This window comes from Piliocolobus tephrosceles, chromosome 20, assembly GCF_002776525.5.
Source record: "Piliocolobus tephrosceles isolate RC106 chromosome 20, ASM277652v3, whole genome shotgun sequence".
Taxonomy (NCBI): Eukaryota; Metazoa; Chordata; class Mammalia; order Primates; family Cercopithecidae; genus Piliocolobus; species Piliocolobus tephrosceles.
Genome location: NC_045453.1, coordinates 54324228 through 54339428, shown reverse-complemented (window position 1 = coordinate 54339428; position 15201 = coordinate 54324228). Strand labels below are relative to the sequence as shown.

Here is a 15201-nt window from a genome sequence, read left to right as displayed (position 1 = left end):
TTGTTTCCTGATTTTTTAATGATTGCCATTCTAACTGGTGTGAGATGGTATCTCATTGTGGTTTTGATTTGCATTTCTCTGATGGCCTTCTTTATATGGTTGCAACTACTGTCAATACACAGCTGCAACTGCATGAGACGCGCCAAGTGAGAACTACCCAGACAAACCCTTCTGAATTCCTGACCCATAAAAGCTAAGGCAAAATAAATTTTTAAGCCTATAAATTTAGAAGTAATTCATTATGCAGTGATAGATAACTAACTGATATACCATCTAATCCAAGTTCCTACTCTAGGATGAATCTTTTGGATTAAATGCCTCTAGTGCAAGGTGTCTTCCTTCACATTAGCCACAAACCAATAGTTTTGGACAACACGATTTTGCTCCTCATGTTAGATCAAAATTTTCATTTCTCTAACTTTAAACCAATATTCTAGATTAGCATTATATGACTTCTTAAACATGAAAGCTTGCCATGTAGACAAAAGCACTCTGTAAATATCTCCTTGGTCTTTTCTCCTGAAGGAAAACAATACTCTTTTACTTCTGGCCTTGCCTCAAAAGAGAATTTTCAAAATTCTGTGTGTCTTTTTCTGAACATATTCCAATTGGAGAAGTCTTAAAATACAATGTAACGAGTTTGACACTTCATCCCATAAATCATCTCACAGAATTTGGTGAAATTGTCTTTTCTATTGCCTCTATTGTACTACACACAATATTTCATTAATGCAACCCAAGATTGTGCTGGTCTGTTTTTTGAACAGCCACATTATACCATTGGCTTATTTTATGGTTGTCATCAAATGGAAATCCCAGACCTCTGCCATCTGTACTGTGGCCAAACAAGCTCACTCCATGCAGCTGACTTTCTGAACCTAAACAGAACTTGAAACTTGTTTCTGCTTAATCTCATTTCAACAGTTTTGGCTCAGTGTGTTGCTGTCAGTTGACTACTTTTATTCTTGAGTCTGTCACTTATAGTTTTAGCCATCTAAGCATCCTCACTTCTAAAGCTCTATCAAAATTATCCATAGAAATACTGAGTCAACAGGGCTAAGAGTACAGTCAAACTCCATTAGAAAACTACAAAGCCATTTGCCAACACATAGCAGACATATATTTAGACACTAAATATCAACACTTCTATCCTTCAATCTACTATTTATGTATGACGTTCTTGCAAAAAATACTGTCAGTTGCATTGATGTAATTGAAACAATTGATACGTATTTTATGAATGGAATTTTCTGTTCTCTAGAGGTTCTAACAAAATGAGAAATCATGTGAATTTGGCATGATTTGTCTTGAACAAATGTATGCTAGCTCCTAGAGATTAGCTATATTGTTTTTCAAAGGTACATAAATCACATGCATGATAATCTATTCTAGAATATCATATTAAGCTGAAAAAGAAAAGACAGTAATCCGATGATAAGTCACCATCACCATTTTTGAAAGCCAATACATAATTTTTATAGTTCAGACTTCTATCAGAAATCCTATCTGATACTTCTTTAAAATTAGCATGTAGTTATCTTATACTATTAGATAATACATATTTATTGAATGAATGAACTAATTAATAAGTGAGTGAAAACATACATGAATCATTCCATTACCCTGCTTTATTTTCTTCATTTCAACATATCACCCTATGGAGGTAATATTTTGTTCACTTTATTTGGAATTCTCTGTCTACCCCTTCTCATGAGTATAGACCTGGATCTATCTCAATAATATATTCACAGTGCCTAAAATATAGTCTAAGGCATACCATACTCACTGCATGGAGACATGTTAAATTAAGGAAAAATATTTAATCCAGCTAGGGCTTAGGTCTCAAACTCTCTCATCACTCAGTAGTTTTTTGCTGCCATATTCATTTTACTTCTTCCAGTTAGAAAAAATCTTTTCCTTAATGGAGAAGACTAATTCACAATAGGAGTTCCATTTTCTGTCTGTCATTTGTTAATGTATTTCCAAGAAACACTTAATTTATTCTTATTCTTATGCCAAATATTTTTTCAAAACTAGATGCTTTACTTTAAGTTCCCATGCAAGCAATTTAGTTTGGAGGTGACCCCAGGCAGGAAACACTGGGAAGGAAGTTCAGGAACAAGACAAGCAAAAGAAGAATGAAGAGTTTAACTCTTCCATCCAGAACATTCAAGAATGCCTCCTTGAATCTTCGGAATTGAAGTAGTCATTCAGGTAGACCTCAAGAGGTTGGTGGCATGACAAATGTTTCAGGGACTTCACATTCAAGCATTTTCCCCACTTTTCCAAACCAAAGTTATGACTGACTTCTCCTCAGCAGATTGGCATACATTAAAGTGAAACATCTGTATATATCTGACTCTTATTTCAAATAGAAAGATTCTCACTGTAACCTTTTACATCTATTATTTTCCGCATTTTGCCATTGACTCATTATTTCTCAAAGAAATTCTTCTAGAGTTAGTATGCTAAAATTAGAATATTAATATATGATAAATCTGTATCAAATGTTCTAAAAACTTCATAATCATAAGTAACTATGTCACTATTGTGTAAAATAAGCATCAGACATTTAATGGCATGAAATATAATTACTGTTTTTTTATTTTAAATGAAGAATAATTTCAAGGTAGTATTATAGTATATGCATATTCTAATAAAAGTGTGTGCGTGCATATGTGAGTGTATGTGTGTGTAAACATAATGGTATAGATGGTAGAATTTCGAGTGTATTTTTCTACTTTTTTATGATACTAAGAAAGTTATTTATTCACTATACATGGAACATGTTCATGTCCCCTATAAAATGTACATGTAAATCACTAAAAAGTATAATTTGGTCAACATTTTCTCAAATACAATACTTACTAAATCAGTTGAGATAACAGCTCTTCCTCAAAATAATCTAATTATAGCACCCAGTCTCCTTTATATCTAATGCAAAGTTAAGTACTTATTTGGGGGGTTATCTCCTAGTTTATGTTTGGTGAGGCAGAGTAAACAATTTAACTCTAGTATATTACAGTCACTGCACAATAAACCAGATTATTACAGATTAAAACAAATCATTTTTTCATTATTTATAATAATGGGATCAAAGAAATATGGGATACTTCTAAATGGCAGATAACCACACAATTGCTTATCTTTGATGGTATATTGAGTTCTATAATTATATTAGGATATGAATGATGAAAACTATTGTTATGAATAATACACCTCAAACAAAACAACGATGCCACACTGTAATAATTCTCTAGACTGTGCTCAGTAGACATTTACTGATTAAGGGAATTATCTATTTTTCTCAATTATCCAGTACAATGTTTTGCCCACAGTAAGGGCTCAATAAATATTTGATGAACATAGTGACCAGGAAAGAGGTGAGAAGAGATGGGCCCTCTTAGCTGGATATCAAATATAGTTGGAATTTACCTGGGAAGGAGAGTAGTTAGGTAGATGTAAACTGCATGTGGTATACAAGTAAATAAACGCAGGTGCCAACACAGCAAATGATTAAACAGAAAACACTGGCACCAAAATAAACAAAAGCAAGATTTGCCAATAATGGTGAAAATGGAACTTTTATATTGGACCATACTTTTTCCCACTCAATTCAGTTTGAGACAGACCAACAGAGGCGCTGTAAGACACTATGGCTATCTTCCTTGATATTGAGACATTCTAGTTTCCAATAATTTATTATGGACCTGTTACCCATGAATCAATATAAACCTATTCATATTGAGGAAAAAGTTTCCACAAGTACAAACTTGAATTTCCTTTTATTTGTCCTAAAATACTTACTTTCAAATTTGAAGGGACTTCAATTATTCCATGTAGTTTTTGATAACATTTTTGTATCTTTTCTGACTAGAGTCAAAATATCCATACAGTATTCATACTGCAGCACCTTCCACCCATCCTTTGGTCGCTTGAACCGCCCTTCTTTTGTTCTTTTTCCACTTTCAGATCTTTCTTGAAGTGTAGTCAGCAGAACCTACTGGGTATTCCAGCTGCAGTTTGGTCTATCATTGCCGGAATGACTTCTGCTATGCCGTGGTCTTCCAGTCGATCTATTTCTAGATCTAAACTATTATCAAATGACTGACTTCTTGATCGCCTTTCATAACTTCAGCTTCTAGAACATCTGTATCTGTCATAATCATCATAGTGTGAAGACTGTATTTCAATCTGCCATCCACAAATCCACTTTCTGTCTAAATTATGTAAAGCGTTTTCAGCATTGCAAACATCCTCAAGTTGAACATAAGCAAATCCTCTTGGATGGCGAGTGCAGAAATCAAGTGGAACATACACATCAACTATAGGACCATAGTGACCAAATTCACTCTGTAAATCTTAAGACCTGATGTCGCGGCCACATTTCTGATGAGCAGAGATGTGTTGGGGGAACACAAGTAGCGAGACATGGTGACGGCGTGTCTCAGCCAGGTGCATTAATGGGCTCAGCAAACTGACCGCGGCTCTGGCAGCCAAGCGTCAGACACACACAGTCCAGAAGGCTCTGTCACAGCCATCCACCTCTTTTCATGAGACTTCACTCCCCACTCCTACCTCCACGCAAAGCCCATTTTTTTCTACTTTTAATTATCTATACATCTGATTTTCTTTTTCTAAAATAAAATCAAATTGTTTTGTAGTAAGCAAAAAATATTGGCAATAGGTGTAAGCAAATGTCCGAAACAAGAAAGCCGATCAAGTAAAAGATGTTATTCATAGAAGCCTATTGGCAGCAAATATCCTTACTTTATCAAAGAACATGCCACTTACTACTAATTACATTAGCAATACATCCTTACCATTTTTCTTATTAAAATAACATTACAGGATCGTAAACTCGTGTCCAGAATTGGTTCCTTCTGGGGTGTTCTTGGTCTTGTTGACTTCAAGAATGAAGGTGCAGACCCTCGCGGTGAGTGCTACAGTTTTTAAAGATGGGGTGTCCAGAGTTTGTTCCTTCAGATGTTCAGATGTATCTGGAGTTTCCTCCTTCCAGTGGGTTTGTGGTCTCACTTGACTTCAGGAGTGAAGCTGCAGACCTTTGCAGTGAGTGTTACAGCTCTTAAAGGTGGTGTGTGGGGAGTTGTTTGTTCCTCCTGATGGATTTGTGGTCTCACTGACTTCAGGAGTGAAGTCGCAGATCTTTGCAGTGAGTATTATAGCTCATACAGGTAGTGCAGACCCAAAGAGTGAGCAGCAGCAAGATTTATTGTGAAGAGCAAAAGAACAAAGCTTCCACAGAGTGCAAGGGTACCCAAATGGGTTGCTGCTGCTGGCTGGGGGTGGCCAGCTTTTATTCCCTTATTTGGCCCCGCCCATATCCTGCTGATTGGTCCATTTTACAGAGCACTGATTGGTCCATTTTACAGAGCTTTGGTTGGTCCATTTTTACAGAGTGCCAATTGGTGCATTTATAAACCTTTAGTTAGACACAGAGCACTGATTGGTGTGCTTACAATCCTTTAGCTAGACAGAAAAGTTCTCCAAGTCCCCACTCAACCCAGGAAGTCCAGCTGGCTTCCTCTCAATCCCCCACTTTAAACAGGACACTGCAACTGCTGTTGGGAATTGGGTGATGACTTCTCTAGCTACTTCCTGCTGGAAAGGAGTGAAGAAGGGGCCCTGTAATTGTAGTGTCCTCCAGAGGGGAACTCTTTAGGTCAGTGAAAGGGCCAGGCAGATTGGTCCAGGGGTCCTTAGTAGAAGTTGTTAGTTGAGCTCATTAGGGTAAAATCATCTGTAGCTTGATGGCCTCTATCTTAGAGGAAACAAATTTGACAAGGAGGTTAAAAATACAGGGCCAGAAGGCAAGCAATAGCAAGACGGCTGCCATGGGACCTAGAAAGGAGAGAAGCCATGTTGCCCAACTCCAGAGGTTGGTATAAGAGTTTGAAAGGTGTTATCTGATTTCAGAAGCCTTTTCCTGTAAATGCAGGGCAGCATCTTGTACTATCCCTGACTGGTTAGTGTAAAAAAACACTCTTCCCCTGTGAAGGTGCAGAGTCCTCCTTTCTCAGCAGTGAGGAGATCTAGGCATCAGTGGTTTTGGAGAGTCACTGTTTCCAAAGAGTCTATTTGGGATTGTAGAGTAAGGATAGATATCATTATTTCTTGCAAACTGTCTGAGAAATCCTTTGAGAGTGTGTGGTAGTAGGATAATGAAGTAGATAAACTGGCTGTTCCGGTTCCTGTAGTAGTAACCATTCCTAATCCTGTAAGTAGGAGTATTAGTCGCATGGCTCTGCACTGACAGACTTGAACTTTGAGGGGTACTGATAGGGCCTTATTTTCCGGGGGCAATGTTAATGTTGGAACGTAGAAAGACTAAGATGCAGGTACCTGTCCAGTTAGTGGGGAGGCAGATATAGGTCGATGTTCCACATAAGAATATGCCTTGACTGGTAGACAGAATTGGTTGTGTATATTAAAAAGGTGTGTGAGTTTGTTGTTTTCATTTTCCCCTACTCCTAGAGTACTTGCCAAGGTAGCTCCGGTGAGCAGCTGGAAAGGGGTATTGGGAGCAAACTGAATGGCTCCTCATGTTCTATTTTCCCACTGGAGAAAAAAATCATTTTGTGTCTACTAGGCACCATTCGAGAGAGTGATTGAAAGAGGGCATGAAAAGGCATTCACTAGTGGTAGGGACGCTGCTGCAGGGAGTCCAGGGCTGAATGGTCATACAGGGAGAATGTTTGTCATTACAAAACCTGGACTGTTTGTTAAGTAGGGAGGAGGTGATAATTTTGGGGGGCCCTGAGAAGCAGACAAACCATCTGAATGGAGCTGTTTGGGTGACTCAGAAGTTACTATGATCAGTTGGGGCTTGAAGCTATAGGGTGTGATTACACTGATGGGGTAGTAGGTGCCCCAGGGGCAGGCCTGATAACAGGTTGCATTGGATGCATAAAGGGGCTTGGAAAGTTAAGATGGTATTCGTAGTTACAGGGCCGCGTATGGACTTTTCATTGCTTGTGTAATAGGTGAGGTTGGAAATGTAAGAATGTAAAAGTTGGATTGCACATCCTGTTAGGGTATTCTTGGTCCTATCAGAGATGGGGAAGTCGGCTAATGATTGCATATTTAGAAGTCAGAAAGAGTCTTTTCCTTCATAACGAGGGTGGTAGGTTAATTTGGTAAAGACCCAATTTTTTGCTGGAATGGGAGTGGCAACATAAGCAGAGGTTGATAGAGAGATACAAAGCCAATAGTCATTTGCCAGAGAAGGAGTGGACTGGTTTAACAGGGAGTGGGTTAAGTTGAGAGTCTTGTAGAGGTAATTAGGAGCTAGTGGAAGGGGAGGGATGATTGTATGAGGTATCCAAGGAAGCAGGAGGAGTAGATAGGCAAAGAGTAAATAGGAAGATAAATAGGGTGCTCTGGAAGACGAGATCATTTTATTCAGGCTGAGTTAAAGGTAGGAGTAAATTGTGGTCAGAAGGAAAGAAGATAGAAAGAAGGCTGATGTGATTAGGATTTTTGTCCTGGCAGGAGCTACAGTATATAGTCCTATTGCAAAGAGTATGGTTAGAATGCTGCTTAATAATATGATGAAATAGTAAAAGGATTCCATTAAAGGGGCAAAGAGAGGTGTTGAAGATAAAGATTATGCAGGTTTTCCCTTATCTTTTTTAAGGAGGAAGGGGTTTGTCTTCAGTATCAGTGGTAGGAGCCTTTTTAGTCTGGGATGTTTCCTTCTGAAATAGGAGATGCAAGTCCTCCAGTGGTTCGCAGGTGTATCAAGGCTGGTATGGCTGATCTTGGGACTCCTGAGTTGATGGTCCCAAAGGTTCCTCAGGGGGTATCCAAAATTTAACTCGGGTGTGGTGAATCCAGGATTCCACTCCTGCCACCTTAACTGCAGTGGGGATAGAGAGGATTACCGAGTATGGTACTTCCCACAAAGAGTCCATAGATGGGGAGGTAGAGGGGAGAGATTTGACCAACACTAGATCTCCTGGTTGAAGCAACTCTGTTCCCTTTTCTCTGTGATATTCTTCAGGTAGGTTTTTAAGGTTTTGTTGATATTTTGCCAAAGAAGTTATATCTTTGACCAAGTTGGCCATTTCCTGATCAAGTAGGAGGTCATTTGTGAGAAAATATCATCCATACAGCATTTCATATGGGCTTGGACTGAGCCCCATTTGGGGCTCCTTAAGTGCCTCTTGAGTGTTTCATTTGCCTTCTCTACCTTGCCTGAGGATTGTGGCTTCCAGGCGCAGTGAAGGTGACATTTTATCCCTAGCACCCTGGAAATTCCCTGAGTTATTGTGGCTATAAAAGCCGAACCATTGTTGCTCTGTAAGCTTTGGGGAAGCCCAAATCTAGGAATTATTTCGTGAATTAGGACTTTAATCACTTCCTGAGCCTTCTGTGTCTTGCAGGGGAAAGCTGCTACCCAATTTGTAAAGGTATCAACACAGACCAACAAGTATTGAAATCCCTTTGACTTAGGCATGTGGGTGAAGTCTAACTGCCAGTCCTCTCCAGGATAGTGACCTATTCTTTGTTCCCTCAAAGGGGCCTTATGATGGACCAAGGGATTATTCCTCTGGCACACATCACAGGCTTCGACTACCTGTCGGATGGTCCGGAGGATATTTGGCCCTGTAAATAGGGATTTGGCCATTTGATGAGTGTTTTCAATACCCATATGAAAAGTTTGGTGGAGGGTTTTAAGTATTTTCCACTGGCTGGCTCCGGGTATAAGTGCCTTTCCTTCTTCTGTCGTTAACCACCCCGGGAGGAGAAAACAATGCCCCATGAAAGTCCCCATTCTATTTCAGTTGGGGAATACTGGGGCTTAATCTCTTGGAGGGGGTTGTTCCATACCAAGAGTCCTTCCGTAAGTATTTCTAATGGGAAGTTCTGCCTGGCAGCAATTTTGGCCTCAGCATCTGCCCGACGGTTTCCTTCTGCCTTTTCCCCTTCACCTTTCTGTGGCTCTGGCAGTGTAAGACTGCCACCTCCTTGGGTTTTTGTGCTGTGTGCAATAACTCCATAATTTCCTTGTGGTATTTAATGGGAGTTCCCTCAGAGGTTAGGAACTCCCTTCCTTTCCATATTACAGCATGGGCCTGTAGGATTAGGTAAGCATACTTGCTATCTGTAACATTTATTCTTTTTCCCTCTCCCAGTACTAAGGCTCAGGTAAGTTAGCTAGTTATGCTAACTGGACACTGGTCCCTGGGGGAAGAGGCTTACCTTCAAGTACAGTTACATCACTAACTATGGCGTAACCTGCCCGTTGTATCCAATTCTCCACAAATGAACTTCCATCGGTATATAGCTTAAGGTCAGGATTAGCTAAGGGGACTTCTAAAAGATCATCTCAGGCGGCATAAGTCTGGACTATAATCTGTCGGCAGTCATGCTCAATTGGTTCCCCATCCTCTGGGAGAAAAGTGGCAGGGTTGAGAGCCACACACGTACATATTTGAAGCACTGGTCCCTCAAGGAGTAGCGCCTGGTATCTATGTAGGCAGCTGTCTGATAGTCATAAACTTCCTTTGGCACTAGTATGCCATTTACATCATGAGTAGTCCAGACAGTGAAATGCTTTTCTTCTATTACTTTGATAGCCTCTGACACTAAGACAGCCACCACCGCAACTATCCATAAAGAGTGAGGCCAGCCTTTTGCTACTACATCAATTTCCTTACCTAGGTATGCTACTGTTTGTGGGGTTGTCCCACAAATCTGAGTAAGGACTCCAAGAGCTATCCCTGCTCCCGCTGTGACATATAAAGAGAACTTTTGTCCTGTGGGAAGGCTTAAAGCTGGAGCTTGTACTAGGGCCTGCTTTAAGGTTTTGAAGGCTGTTTCTGCCCCCTGGTTCCTATTCTACTAGATGAGTATCTGCCCTCTGGGTCTCCTTGATTAGAGTACACAGGGGCCTGGCCATCTCGCTGTATCCAGGCATCCGTAGTCGGCAAAAGCTGGTGATTCCAAGGAGCCCCCACAACTGTTTTAATGTCTTAGGGTGAGGATAAGCCAGTATAGGCTGTATTCATTCCTTGCTGAGGGCCCTGGTCCCTCTGGCTAAGATTAGGCCTAGATATTTGACCTGCTCTAGGCAAAGCTGGGCCTTCGACCTAGACACTTTGTATCTTTGATTAGCTAGAAAATTCAAGAGATCTAGAGTAACCTGCTGGCATGAGGCTTCTGAACTGGTAGCCAAAAGTAAATCATCCACATGCTGAAGGACCAGAGTGCCTGGACTTGAGAAGTGGCCTAGATTTCAGACCAGTGCCTGACCAAACAGAAGAGGGCTATCCCTAAACCCTTGGGGCAAGACCGTTCGTGTAGGTTAGGACATGTGGTCTGTGGGATCCTCAAAGGCAAAGAGAAACTGGGAGTCAGAGTACAGGGGAATACAGAAAAAGGCATCCTTGAGGTCCAGAACAGTGAATGAGTCTGCTTCCTCTAGTATTTGAGAGAGCAGGATATAGGGGTTGGGTACAACTGGATATAGAGGAATTACTGCCTCATTGATGACTCTAAGATCTTGCACTAGTCTCCACTGACCATTTGGATTTTGTACTCCTAGAATTGGGGTGTTGCAGGGACTGCTGCATTTCCTTACTAAGCCTTGAGCTTTTAACTGTTTAATAATATCCTGTAATCCTATAGGAGCTTCAGGCCTTAAGGGATATTGCCTTTGATAAGGAAAAGTGGTGGGATTTTTTAGCCTGATTTGGACTGGGTGGGCATTTTTCGCCCTTCCAAATTGTCCTTCCAATGCCCAGACATCAAGGTTTATTCCCTCCTCAAGTAGGGAACAACAAATGGGTAACTTGTTCCCCATATTCATGTAGATAATAGCTCCAGCCTTGGTTAATACATCCCTCCCTAATAAGGGTGTGGGACTTTCAGGTATAACAAGAAAGGCATGTGAAAGAGCAAAGTCTCCCAATTACAACTGAGGAGGTGGCTGAAATATTTGGTTACAGGCTGTCCCAGGATTCCTCAGATGGTAATAGACCTTCAGGACAGTCGTCCAGGACAGGAGATTAACACTGAGAAGGCCACACCAGTGTCCAGGAGGAAGTCGATTTCCTGGCCTTCAATGGTTAAATGTACCCAGGGCTCAGTGAGGGTGATGACATGAGCTGGCACTTGCGCCAGGCACCCTCAGTCCTGTTGTTGGATCATCTGGTTGGGGGCTTCTGGCCCAAAGAACCATTGCACTCTGGAGCAGTGCACCTTCCAGTGATTGCCTCGGCATAGTGGACATGGACAAGGGGGTGGCTTGTTTCTTGTTGGACAATTTGATAATGATCCCTATCGGGTGACTGGCCTGCTCCATTTTCTGTCCTCTCTGAACCACCAAGGTTTGTTTGTCTGAGGGCCATGACTGAGGCTGCGGCCTTTCTCTGATCTTGCTTTTCCTTTTGGGCCTGTTCCTCTTGGTCCCTATTATAGAATACCAAGGTTGCCAGGCTTAATAATGCCTCCAGATTTTGTTCAGGGCCCAGGGCTCACTTTTGGAGCTTTCTCCTGATATCTGTGGCTGATTGGGTAATAAACTTATCTTTTAGGATCAATTGACCCTCAAGTGAGTCAGGTAACAGGGCAGTATATTTTCTTAAGGCCTCCCGTAGCCGCTTGAGGAAGACAAAAGAATTCTCTTCCTTTCCCTGAGTTATGCTAGACATCATTGAATAATTCATGGGCTTTTTCTTAATTCTCCTTAGTCCTTCTAGGACACAGGTCAACAGATGTTTGTGACTCCAGTCCCCATGATCTGAGTCAAGGTCCCAGTGGGGATCCATACTGGAGATGGCTTGCTGACTGGTAGGGAATGTGTCCCTTTCCTCGGCTGTCATTCTATCATTTACTTGACTAAGATACCAGGTATCTCCAAACTCTCAGGCTGCAGCTAAAGCTGCATTCTTTTCATTAAAGGCCAGGGTTTGATCTAACAATAGCATGACATCTCTCCAAGTGAGATCAAAGATTTGCCCTAGACCCTGTAGGACATCTGTGTACCTATCAGGATCACCTGAAAACTCCCCCAGGTCTGCCTTGATCTGCTTTAAATCAGAGAGGGAAAAAGGGACATGTATGCGATTTGGATCAAATTCCCCTCCCCCTACAGCTTGAAGGGGACCTAACCGATAGCCTGGAGAGTTTTGTGGTCCTTTGGAGATTTCTTTGCTTGTTTCCTTCTGGGCGGGGAAGATTAGAGGAAGCTTATCATTAATAGGAAGGGGAGCTATAGGGAGGCTAGGATATGGGGGTAAGCTGAGAGGTCCTCTGTGTGGGATGTAAATTGCAAGCTTTGCATAGTTGTGTATTCTCCTTCAATGAAAAGAAAGCTTGGACATAAGGTATTTCACTCCATTTGCCTTCCCTCTTACAGAAAAGGTCAAGCTGCAGGATAGTATTGTAATTTATATTTCCCTCAGGTGGCCATTTTTCCCCATCAGAGAGAGAATATTGGGGCCAGGCCATAGTGCAGAAAAAAATGAGCCACCTCTTTTTCAGGGTTTGTCGATCAAATTGGTCCCAATGGCTTAGGATGCATTTCAAGGGTGAGCCTGTTGATGCCTGAGTGTTTCCCATCTGAAAGACAAAACCACCTGAGGTTTTGGTTGGTTTGTTTCTCCCCATGCCCAAGAACCCACAACGGTCGCTGGACCCTGCTGATCAGAATAGTTGCGCTTACCGACGCAGCAGCAGAAACACCTCTTGCCCAAGAACCTGCAATGGTCCCTGGACCCTGCTGATCGGAATAGTTGCGCTCACCAACACAGCAGCACAAACACTAGCTTTCCTCCTAGACCACAAGGAGGACTGAGGAATGTCGGATTTAGTGGCCCTTACCGATGCATTCTCGAAAACCTGCACCCTTGCCTGTCCTCCTAGACCACAAAGAGAACCAAGAAAAATCGGATTTAGTGGCCCTTATCGATGCATTCTCGAAAACCTGTTAGAGTCCTAAGCATTCTTCTGTTAGTAATGGGACTTTACTCATGTCCTATAAAGATGTTATGCTCCAAAATTGAAGTGGAGGGCCATATCCTGAGGGAGGGAAGCGATCTCCAGAGTTGGAAGAGTGATGCCTTTTGTGCTCAGTTATATGAATAGGAAGGAAACAATTTCTAAGCTCCCCATATCCTAGCTTCAGCAATAGCTTTTGTTAGGTCTGCTTGTCTGAGGAGGGATCCTAAAATTCCAGGTAGTCCCCGCTAAGACGGGGCTTTTGGCAAAAATTATGTCTTTCTAATTGGTGAGCCCGGGTGCCTAAAGAAGGGAATAGAGTCCTGAAGTTTATACTAGAAATCATTCTTACAGGAGAAACTAGAAAAGCACCAGAGACAAGGAGTGGTTTTTAGAAGTGGGACTAAACTCGGAGAAGAGAGGCCAGAAGAAGTTTGTCTGACAGGCATCAGGACCCAGGAGGCAAGGGTCAGGATAGATAGGATAGATGGGCAAGTCTTGCTTGGGCGACATGACTCTGAGAGTTCCGCTAATGGTCGCAGGGTCAACCAACTTGTTGTCAGGACTCCAGAGCTGAATGGCTTTCCTCTCTGTCAACCCTCGGCTCAGCCCAAAAGTACAAGAAAAGCAGAAGCTGGTTCCAGGCAAACCAACGCTCCCAACTCTGAAGAATCAGGGGTTGTTACAGAGCCCTTTCCCAGAAAGCCTGGCACCCATGTCTTTAGTCCAGTGGCCGTGCTAGTTGTTTTTAGCTGGCCAACAGGTACCCAGTATTTTGCCCCCGAATTCTGAGGAAAAGTAGGACAGAATAGCAAGTGAAAGGGGTCTGATGGTGCTCACTGCTTAGCAATAGTTAATAGTCCCTTCATGGTTGGCAAAATGTGTCCAAATTGGTTCCTGGTGGTTTCTTGGTCTCGCTGACTTCAAGAATGAAGCCGCAGACTCTCACGGTGAGTGTCACAGTTGTTAAAGACAGTGTGTCCAGAGTTTGTTCCTTCAGATGTTCAGATGCGTCTGGAGATTATCCCTTCTGGTGGGTTTGTGGTCTCGCTTGACATCAGGAGTGAAGACGCAGACCTTCGCAGTGAGTGTTACAGCTCTTGAAGGTGGCACATCTGGAGTAATTTGCTGCTCCCAGTGGGTTCGTGGTCTCGCTGACTTCAGGAGTGAAGCTGCAGACCTTCACCGTGAGTGTTACAGCTCATAAAGGTAATGCGGACCCAAAGAGCTAGCAGCAACAAGATTTATTATGAAGAGTGAAAGAACAAAGCTTCCACAGTGTGGAAGGGAACCCAAGCGGGTTGCCGCTGCTGGCTGGCGTGGCCAGCTTTTTTTCCCTTATTTGGCCCCGCCCACGTCCTGCTGATTGGTCCATTTTACAGAGTGCTGACAGGTCCATTTTACAGGGTGCTGATTGGTCCATTTTTGCAGAGTGCTGATTGGCATGTTTACAAACCTTTAGCTAGACACAGAGTGCTGATTGGTGCGTTTACAATCCTTAAGCTAGACAGAAATGTTCTCCAAGTCCCCACTCGACCCAGGAAGTCCAGCTGGCTTCACCTCTCAAACTAGCACTATTTCATGTCCATTTTAAGTAAAATTTAGGTTGCAATATTTAGTTTATCCCCAGTTTTTCATAGATGTTCTACATCTCTAGAATAAGGTAGAGAACAAAAAAGGTGTCAGGAATTTGTATTACCTTATTTCTGTACCCTAATTTTGAGCATTTGTGCTGATTAAATACAAAAAAAAATTACAGATTAAGTAAACTTAATAAATTCACTTGATTCAAAAATAATAATTGATTTTAATAGTTATCAGTGTTGTTATTATCATTATCATCACACCATCATAAGTAAGTGACAATAAAATATTAGAAATTATAAACAGATTATGTTGGTGGTAGATTATGTAGAAATCTTCCTGAGCATGTCTTATAGTAGTATCTAGTCAATTTTTATAAAATGAGCAAAAGAAATAAGATGCAAGCCAGCAGGGAAAAAACTTTTGAAAAGCACCTCATCAAGTACCTGCCACAGAGATAATTGTGCTTTGACAATATCTTAAAGTTCCTCTCAAATTCTAGTACAAAAGTTTTTGTTTTTACAGAGCCTGAATTCAGTTATATCTTGGATATACACAATACTTTGTGATCTGTTTCTTTGTTTTTATCATTCATCACTCCAAATGACACATATTTGGGGGTAAAATAGGAAGAATTTTAATTCACTATTC

At 41.6% G+C, this 15201-nt stretch overlaps 1 pseudogene; it reads right to left on the bottom strand.

Annotated features, from left to right (window-relative positions):
- Window positions 1–3968: 3968 nt before the first annotated feature.
- On the bottom strand, window positions 3969–4433 carry LOC111546473 (annotated as a pseudogene).
- Window positions 4434–15201: the final 10768 nt, after the last annotated feature.